This window comes from Semicossyphus pulcher, unplaced genomic scaffold (genome assembly GCF_022749685.1).
Source record: "Semicossyphus pulcher isolate SPU_LCO1_2020_fin unplaced genomic scaffold, fSemPul1.0.p SCAF_14, whole genome shotgun sequence".
NCBI classification, from domain to species: Eukaryota; Metazoa; Chordata; class Actinopteri; order Labriformes; family Labridae; genus Semicossyphus; species Semicossyphus pulcher.
Genome location: NW_027211648.1, coordinates 827,501 through 834,715, shown reverse-complemented (window position 1 = coordinate 834,715; position 7,215 = coordinate 827,501).

Below are 7,215 nucleotides of genomic sequence, written 5' to 3'. Positions count from 1 at the left end.
ACGTTTACGTCAGTTTGTACCAGCGACAGGCCTAAACACCCCGTGAGAGCCTCAGATTGATTCTGTTTAGGAGAGCGTTGTGGGTCTCGATTCGTTTGATTGACTGTGTTATTGTGTGACTGAAACGACGAATAACAAACAAAGTGATCGAGACCCACAACCCTCTCCTAAACAGAATCAATCTGAGGCTCTCACAGGGTGTTTAGGCCTGTCGCTGGTACAAACTGACTAAAAAAACTAAAATGAACAGAAAACAGGATGATGAGAGGGAGAAGAGGACATTGAAAAGGAGATGAAGACAAAGAAATGATAGGAAAAGAGAGAAGAAGAGGGAGGACAAGGAGAACACAGATGGGGATAATAATAATAAGGAAGAGGAGGAAATGAGCAGTTAAACCTGTAAAGTGAAAGTAACCAGACTCCATTGAAGAAAACTGAAAATGAATAATTAATAAATAAATAAAATAGGCGCAGGTTTAAAAATACCTGAATTCTCATTGAACTTGGAGAAGCATGGGAGGACGCTGGTTCGGTGTGTTTTTGCGACTGTGTATAAGGAGGAGTGGATTCACTTCAGGGATAAAAGTTTAGTTCCGGAGGAGAAAATGGAAATATGAGGGGTAAAAATGACGAGTTGAGGAGAGGAAAGTGAAAACAGGAACATCCTGAACGATCATTTGTTCTCAGACTTTGTTACTTCAGCTCAGTGTGAGACAACACGTGCTTCTGTTTCTATTATTTGTACTGCAGAGACCACCCGCCCTCACACACACACCCACACACACACAGAGATAATCCCAGCTCAGTGTCGCTGATGTCGACTCTGTTATGTTGACTTAATGACCCGAGAGCTGAAATAATGAGGAGCGAGAACAGAAGGGAGGGAGGAGGACAGGAAAGGGGAGTAAGAAGAAGAGGAAGGTAGAAAGGATAAACATGAGAGGATAGGAAAGAAGAGAGGAAAGGATGACTTGATGGAGGTGAGAAATCAGCGGAAGGAGGAAGAGGAGGAGAAAAATACAGAATTAGAGGAGAAAAATTAAAAAGGATGATGAGGAGAGGGAGAAGAGGACATTGAAAAGGAGATGAAGGTAAAGAAATGATAGGAAAAGAGAGAGGAAGAGTTAGGAGAACACAGATGGGGATAATAATAATAAGGAAGAGGAGGAAAGGAGCAGTTAAACCTGTAAAGTGAAAGTAACCAGACTCCATTGAAGAAAACTGTATTTTTACCTCTCAGGACACAGGAGCTGCTGCTCTGCTGCTGCCTTAATTGGTTTGTTTGTTTGTTTGTGTTATTGTGTGTTACACAAATATTTAACTTGATGTTCAAATCACAATATCACAAACAAACTAACCAATCAAGGCAACAGCAGAGCAGCTCCTCCTGTGTCCTGAGAGGTTAAATCAGTGTTTTTCTGAATGGAGTCTGGTGTGTGTGCAGAGAGCGATGTAACGTCTGTGTGTGGTTAAAACAATCATCTTCCTCTGTAACAAAAAGGTCTATCTCTGTAGGGATCCTTTCTGTCATGTTGTCACACACTTAGAATAACAATCTGAGCCTGTCAGTGGAAACAACAAGAACTTTTAGTGCACGACCTTTGACCCATCAAGGATTATGTTGCAGCCATTACAGCCTGTTTCACTGCTGCAGGATGAACACATCTACTGGAGACACTCACACACTGTTTGGACCTTTTAGTCATTTAGAGCCAAAATCTGTAAATCTGTTCCCCTTCCACATGTGCAGTCTGATAACAGATCGTATGGAGCTCAGTTCAAAGTTCACAGACGTTACACTCTGAGGCGTCTGAGGCCAGATGAGGTCACTTGTATCTGAGAGGGAAACAGAAGGAGACTCCTGCTCTCTTATGATCATAACAGAGGAGGTTCAGGAGGAGAATCTCCTCCTGCCGAGTTCTTAGAAAGAGGTCAGAGGTCAAAGTCTCACTTTCAGAACAGATATCAGACCTGCATGTGCGCGCTCAGGTGGAGTACAGCTAGGCTAGCAGTTTCCACCTGCTCCCAGTCTTTGTGCTAAGCTAGGCTAACACGAGTCTTGGACCTGAGACTGATGTCCATCTTCTCTTTCTTTGTCTAAAACATGGAGATGCTTCTAGAAGTGCTCATTAAGGACGAACACACACACACACACACACACACACACACACACACATTACTCCAGGTCCTCCTCCTCCTCGTGACAGTCAGCCGCCCGCTGCTCGACGTGGGGGTTCAGTTTTTATCTGCAGGATGAGAGGAGGCGTTCAGGAACGCTCTGCGACTCTGCTGAAGCTGCAGATCAGCCGAGAACAAAATCAAAAACTCTTTAATTCCCCGTTAAAGCTGCCAGTGTTCAGGGTTAATTAACTGTAATAATCATAATACTGTTACGTAACACAGATTTCAGAAAGGTCTCTCAGGGTTAAAGAAACAGATTAAGAGTCTGAAGCCTCAGCGGTGCCCCCGCAGGATGACATGTGCACTGCAGCCTGAAACACAGAGCAGTTTGTCTTCTTCTTCTTCTTCTTCTGTGGTAAACTGAGACTCTTCAGGACAATACTTCCTGTTTGCAGAGGGAAATTAAATCAGAATAATCTTCTCCTCACAGAACAAACACGTCTGATTAAAAGCAGCTCTGAATGTTTTCCTTCATGAAGACGTCAAAGTAACAACAAGATATAAATCTTCAGTCAACACTGATTTACCTCCCGTGCTGCTTTCAGGGTCACGTGTCATCAGAGAAGCAGCTGAAGGAGGAGAAGTTATTACCCCTCAGTTCTGTTCATGTTGTGTTCAGGTTTTTAAATTAATAAACGGATCAGGCCTCCTGATCTGTTCTACTTTAAACATCTGTTTCTTATTAAATACTTCTTTAAAAAAACAAATTATTCATGTGAAATTAAGATTTGTTACAATCCATCAATAAATAATAAAAGTCTGTGAAATGAACACGATCCAACACCTGACACTCCTGAGTCGAATGCCTCACATCTGCCTTAAAGGTAACGTGTGAATTATTAAAGGTCTCCTGCTGGTGTATTTAAGGGAACATTAGGATCAATTTAAGGTGTTTCAAAGGACTCTGTTTTTGACCCAGAATTTCCTTTGCACCCTCCTCCTCTTGTTCCCTCTCAGGTGTTTGTTGTCTCGGTGTGTGACGCTCTCGGGGGGCGTTCAGGTAAAAGAGAAGAAGACGAAGAGGACAGAAAAAGAAATTTAAAACCTGTCCTGTTTGTTCCTCAGCAGTCAGCGAGGCGCCACCGAGAACTAAAAAACATTATCATGAAACTTTATTGTTCGACCGAGAAACCGTTCGTGCAGCTCAGCGGCTCCATTTGACACATTAAAGACGAGAAACGAAGATGCTCGTAGACATGTTTTGTGTCAGAGCGCTGAGCTGCACGACTTTGGCTAAAAACAACTTTACTGTCACGATTCAGAAACGTGCCGAACGCGCCGAACGCGCCGAACGTGCCGACAGTTTCTGTGTTTGCAGAGAATAATAAATCAGTATGATCCTACAGACATGACCGTGTCTCCTCCTGAAGGTCAGCTGAGACAAAGAGAGGGAGGAACTTTGTGTTCCAGGAGATGAACAGGTCGGACATTTCCCATGATGCATTCTGTTCTATAAGCTTTTTCCTGTCTGATTAGGACCTATATTCCGTCTCCTGATCTCTGCTGCCCTCGCACAGATCCCGGGTCAGCGGTGCGTCTCGTAGCTTTAGATGTCAGAGATCTGATTGGCTCCCGTCCTCCGGCTGTGACCTCAGCTGACCATCAGATGTTTCATCTGAACCGTGTAAACACTCGGATCTGTCGTCCTGGTCTAACCGTTCACAGACACCATGTCAGCCCACAGAGGCCCGACAGGCCGACCCGGCCGTACGAGGTCTCTGCAGGACCCTGATCCCGAGGAGTCCGGTCCTCCTGAGGCGGATCACACAAAGACCGGATTGTTCTGAGAGGACACACAGAGATCAGGTGTCTGCAGGTTTCTACGCTCTGAAAGAGGCTGCTTCTATCAGGGGAAGATATGTGGAGCATTTACACTAATCCAGGTGGAAGATGATACAGGTGTTCAGAGGTCTCACTCTGAGAGAAATGCAGGGACCAGTTTCAATAATCCAGCAGGTGGATTTCCTTCCTGCAGGCAGCCGCAGGTGTCTCTTCTTCTCTGCACAGATTCACCTGCAGAAACGGGAGAGCTGCATGTTTGTTGCGTGGTGATGCTGCTGCCTGTGTTTAACTGCTCCTGTGTGTTTGATGCGTTCAAAGACTCTGTGACCGGACAGGATTGACTGTTGAAAATTGATGCATTCATGAATTGAGAAACTCAGACCAAGGAGGCTTTGAGCATCTGCATCCAGAAACGTGCAAACCTGTTCCTGTCAGCTTCCCTGCACGAGCGCGTTCCCGTGTTAGAGTCACAAACAGAATCACACACGGACATTTCACTTTGTGTGTTTCATGTATCTCAGCTCAAACCTTTAGGAGCAGGTGATGAGTTCACTTATGTTGCATACATGTCATGACTTCACTTCCTTGCTGCCGTTTTCATTTTGTAACAAAAAGCCCAAAAATCAAACAGTCCTCATCTTTAAATGATGCTCGACTGTGATGAACTTCTGAGAGGGACGTGAGGCCGGCAGCAGCTCTGTGGGAGACAGCGTCTGAACACAGGTCACATTCCTGCTCGTCTCTCAGACGCCCATCTGATAAAAGATTTCCAAAGAAACTAAACATCTGCTCCGAGTCTCAATTAGAGCGCCGAGAACACGTTACATAAAGGTAATAACACCATGTCTATTAGCTTTGTTTGATCAGGATTAACAGCTCTGTTTGGCCTCCTGTGCTGCAGATGGGAAGTGGAGCCTAAAGACAGACTGAACTGAACTTAATCCTCAAACTGCTCATTCAGAGCCACGTCTCCGGAGCGTCGCTTCCTGACCTCAGCATCACAACATGTTCTCCTGTTCAGCCGTGTTCGGGAATATTTGCCGTAAAGTTCAGCTAATAGTCGACAGCCACGTTAGCAGCTCTGTGACGCTTTACTTTACAGCTGCATGCTAACATTACCGTGCTAACATGCTAATAACTCAAATGCTAACATGTTATTGTTAGCAGGTTAACGTCCTGTAACCTGCAGTTGTTCTCTGTGACGCTTGTTAAACTGGAATTTACGGATGTTTTGGATAAAGATTAGACGTTCCTTATTCTGGGAAAGAAGCCGGCGTGGATCAGAAACAACAATCATCCAGTGTTCCGTCTCACACCGTCACACAAAAGCACCTCTGAGCTTCAGGAAGCTTTCAGACAGAGATGCTCCTGATACTGAGCAGCTGCTGGAGACACGGCCGTTCACAAGCTTCACTCACAGACGCCGATTATTACTGAGAGCTCCTGAAGAGAAAAGACCGTTTCTAACAGTCAGGTCGGACGAATGAGTCTAAAGATGTTTGTGTGAAAGAGAGGAGCGCTGAGACTTAGCTTAAAGCAGGATTCACATGAACACGTCGCTGTGCCTGCGTTAACGTGCTCCTTTGCTCCTCTTACATTCCTCCCTCAGACATTTTCTTCGCCCTTCTCATTTTACCAGCTGCATGCTGGGAGCTGGCCAAGCTGAATTCCTGGCCGCTGCTGTCTGGTCCACCTGTATACCTGCACCTGAGCGGTAACATTACCGAGCTGACCCTGAGCTCCGCCCGGCCCCCCACATGAAGCAGAGCTGCAGAGGTGATAGCACGAGGCTAACATGAAGAGTCCTGCAGCCATCAGACCTCGACACGTGGCGGGAACGTCTGAGACTTTCAAAATAAAAGTTTAGATTAGTAAAGATAGATTTATACTTTTTGCAAGGTTAAACAAAATTAAACTTTGACCTCTGGACTTCACTTTTCTCTCTGATCCTGCCAGAGCTTAAAAACCAGGTTTCTCCTCTGCTACCTCATGCAGTCATCTTGTTCTCGTGTCCCTGGTGTGTAACAAAGTTTAAGGGTTTAATCCAAAAGGCAGCTGGACTTGGTTGAAGATGTTTCGCCTCTTATCAGAAAGTCTTCTTCAGTTCTGACAGGAGTAAGGAGGCCCAGACGGAAGGAACCTCATCCTTGTTCGAGAAACAAACTAAAATCTGCCGTCTCTTTGCCAAGTCACAGCAAGTATTTATGACTAATCGCTTAATCCTGCACAGTGAGCTAATAAGGTGATTACACTATTGTGTAGTTTGATCCCGGCATAAGTGTGAAAGCAGACACCCTGCGAAAGGAAACTCATTTCAGCCTGGAGCACCTTCGGCTTCTTTTCGAGACACGATCAGGGACGACATGCCCTGAAAGAGGTGCGCACGAAGTCTGTAGGCTCACACGGATGATCTACAAGGAAGACATCAGAGGACCAGGATGTACACCATGTGCACTAATGGGACCTTCGTGTGAGCCCACATACACTGCCTGGGGAACTATATCTGCACTTGTATCCAGGATTTCTCGGGTATGAATAATCCTGGATGCAAGTGGATTTCTTTTGGTCACCGCCTGTAAGCTCATGAGCCCATGTGAGGGCTAAAAACAGGTGTAACTCGGGAGCCAGAATTCCTGCTGCCGCTGCACCAATGTGCCTCATGAACAGCATCACATCGTCTGCAAAAAGGAGGATATACGACACAGACGTCAGCGTATCAGACACTTTCATACCTCTGCTCACTAAGAGTCTTACCGTGAACATGCCTGACATAGCTGGTGCAGAGTCACATCCCTGGCAGGGTGAAGTTTCCACGAGACAACCTTTACAACGACGATGTGTTCAAGAAGTTTTGTTGCTTCTAAATTCCTCCCACAAAACTCAAACATTGTTATACATAATCATTTCATATATTCATCTCTTTCAACACGTTATCTTGTCAGCATTAACGCTGATTTCTGTGGGAGAAACTCAAACTCAGATGTTTCTTTGGGTTTTTGTACCAACGTGAGATTTGTTTTTACCTCCAGATTAACCCCCCGGGCTCCTCTGACAACAACACATCTCAAGGATTCAGTGACAGCAGATGATATATGTGACATATATGTCAAGTCATCTCACATCCCCCACATCCTTTGTGTTATTGTTTTGTTTCATTGGTCGCCCTTGAGTTACGGTCGGTCACGTTTACAGGACTCACCAAGCAAACAGGAAGCGGAGGAGCTGGTTTCATCTCACGCCTTAAAGCAGCTC